Raw genomic sequence first — 3,456 nt, forward strand, 5'->3', positions numbered from 1 at the left:
AAATAAAACATCGATTAAAAGAGAAGTACACGAATAAACAAAACAATTTGAAATATAACATCGGCATGTACATGGGACACAGTCCCAGTTCTAAGTAAACGAATTTGTTTGAAGAGAACTGGTCACCGATAGTAAAATGTAGAAATAAAACGAAAATTCGATTTCTATTAGGTAACTATGTACACATACATGTTCATAGTCCCAATTTCCAGTTAACGGTTACGTTGATGGAAAATTGATCATAGATCTCGAGGTAACAAACGTAATCCGATTCATAAAATGCGACTAAGGATGATGTACGAATTTGCGTTTCGTAAAATACAAATGAATGTAGATCAAAGATCAATGAACAATCGAAATAAACTTCGTAAACAATATTCTAAAGAAGTGGATATAAAAGTCACTTTGGGTATGTCCGAAAAATATACGTGAAATAGAAGTTAAAGAAAAATGCAGATTGTGACGTTTGTCTTCTCGAGTGTTACTTTGTGGTATGAAAGTTGACGTGGGAGGTGGTGCCATGATTTCTTAGCCGAAACTCATTGGCGTTAACGGAGGGGAAAGAAAGAAAGGAATAATTTTAATTTACGAAAATCAGTTGTAAATCGTGATGCTTTTAAATCTCATGGTGAAATAACATTTGTTTTATTTATTCCGGCAAAACGTATTTTTTAAGCTATCGCTAAGACTTGTAAATTTTATGAAATTTTAATCGTAAACACAAATATTTTCTTTTGGCCAGCGACCTAGGAAAAAAAATGATTGTCAGATTACCTGAATTGTTGAATGAAAAATAGTCCCAAAGGCTTAGGACTTGTTTGAAACAAAATTTTACTTTAAATATATTATTTGAAGAATAATTATAATACTAATAGTGGCGGCGATGGTACTGGTAGTAATAATATTACTAATAATGATAATAATAAAAATAATAATAATGACAATAACTTTAATAAAAAATATTGATTATGATAATAATAATGATGATGACGATGACGGTAATAATAATAATAATAATAATAATAATAATAATAATAATAATAATAATAATAATAATAATAATAATAATAATAATAATAATAATGAATCATTTGAATTGGTTTGAAGTCATTTTAAAGAAAAATTATTTGATTGAAAAATAAATATGTATAGTAACCACGGGCATGTGTTAGTAAAAGAAATAAAATATAGTCGATTTGGATGGGTTTGTAAAATCTAATTGTTGAAACCGAAAAATCGATTAGAATAGACGAGGGACACGGGGGTAAGGTATTACATGGCAGAAACAAGTTAGGTCATCCAAAGTATGGCGGGTGTGCTAGGGTCACCACATTGATAGTAGGCTTGAAGCATGAGGTCAAGCATATGATTGAGACAAATGGTTAGGTATAGATCTTGCAGATGGGTGAGTGGCGTTAACTTTGGGTAGGTTTTAGCAATAAGTGGTAATTTAATCTACCACATATTGAAGTATATCAACGTTTCAGGAAAGTAAAGTGGTGTGATTTACACATACTGTACAAAGGGTATGTTTCAGCGCGAGGCTTTTCGGTTGTGTTTAGCTTGACGATAGCATAGGCTCAAAATCAAAAGACACAAAAATCATATCGGCACCGGTATCGAATAAAATGTATGCATAAACGTTATTAACCAAGAACGTACCGTTCACCACATCATTTTTATGTTGAGATTGATTTGCATTGATCTCGAATGCCCTCCCGCGAGCATTGGGGACGACGGGGGTAGCTTGAGAAGTCGAGGTTTATTGGCTTGTACCGGCTGAACAGCTTGGTTGGCCATAAGTTGCGGAACTGGTTGAAAGGCCTGAACTTGATACGCTTGAGCAGGGTACCCAGGCGGAGTGGCCATTTGGACTTGATATGCGAGTCGGGGACACGCGTTGCGGAAATGACTAGGATCTCCACAACTAAAACACGCTCGAGGGGTGGGGTAAGCTTGATCAATGGGTTGAGCTTGAGTTAAAACACGGTTTTGGTTAAAAGTGCGGGGAGTGCGGAGTGGTTTGGTGAGGGTTGGTTGGGTATGCATGAGTTCGAAGCATGCGCTTAGCAGGTGTCCGTAACGGCCACAATGGGTGCATTATCGGCAAGGGATGCCGACTTGGTGGTGTCGTTGGCAAATTTGGCAGAACGGGTGTGGTCCGCGGTAAGGTTTCTTTGGAGGTGGAGCTTGAAGGTTTTGGGTTGGTTGGTATTGAGGTTGAGGTGGGTTTTGTTGGGTTAAGGCATAGTTTTGCTTCCGTTTCTTGGAATGGTTGTTGTTGTTGTTGTTGTTGCGGTTTGGTTTGGGTGTGGCTTCCGCCGTGACCTCTTTGGAAGGTTCGGCCTCGGTTTTCTCAACACTCTTCTTGCTGCCTTTGAGGGTTCCTGCCTTAACGTGGTTGTCAGACAAGGATGCAGCAAGGACAACAGCCTCGCGAAGAGTTTTGGGGGGCACTTCTTTGGACTGAATCTTGGATTTGGCTTGGCAAACCCCGAACATACTTGATAATCCCACGAGAAAGAGGGGTGACAAGATGTGGCACCAAGACACTAAGCTCGTTGAAGCGAGCGGTGTAAGTAGCGTTATCACCACCCTCTTGCTTAAGATTCCAAAATTCCACCTCAAGGTTCATGAGTTCATTGGGTGGACAGAACTCTTCGGTCATGATTTCCTTAAGTTCCTCCCATGGCAAGGCCATGGCTACATCAGCACCACGAATGGATTTTTCTTGCACCCACTAAGTTAAGGCTCTTTTCTTGAAGACACTTGAAGCAAAGCGTGTCTTCTTGTCCTCGGGACATTCGATGTGGAGAAAAGTACTCTCCATACTTTAGTACCATTCCAGAAGGGCAGTGGCACCTTCATAGCCATCAAACTTAAGAGGATTCGTATCGGTGAAGGTCTTGTAACGACAAGAGTTGGAGTTCGAACCCGAAGTGGCTGAGTTCGAATTGGAAGCAATGGTTTGATGCAGTTGAGCCACCATATCCGGGAGCACAGCAGCCAGTTGCTTAGTGATCTGTGCTGTCATCTTGCAGCTGGAGTTTCTTGCAGGACGAAGGGAAACGAGAAGACATGCTGAAAAGAGAGTACTGCGCGCGTGAGTTATCGAGTGAAGATTTCGAGAAGTGGAATACTTAAACCATTTGAATAAGATAAAAAAATGGATAATAGTAAAATCACATAATAAATATATTGAAATTAGGATATTCATTTATCACCATGACTTGTATGCAATTTAAAAAGTAGGAGTGCAACCATTCTCTATTCACAAAGGAAAATGGTCACGTTCGACAACTTAAAGTTATGGTTCGTATGACGTTTGCATGGTATGATTTGGCCTAATAAGTTTCAGCACCCTTTTCGAACCCTCCAGGTAAGCAACCAGGTCCCGCGTCTGATTGGAATTTATACGCATTGCTTATCCATAGGTATAAAAACCTTGGTGTCAAG

This window comes from Bidens hawaiensis, unplaced genomic scaffold (genome assembly GCF_021521415.1).
Source record: "Bidens hawaiensis isolate Kalapana, Puna unplaced genomic scaffold, B.hawaiensis_p1.1 tig00010729_1, whole genome shotgun sequence".
NCBI lineage: Eukaryota > Viridiplantae > Streptophyta > Magnoliopsida > Asterales > Asteraceae > Bidens > Bidens hawaiensis.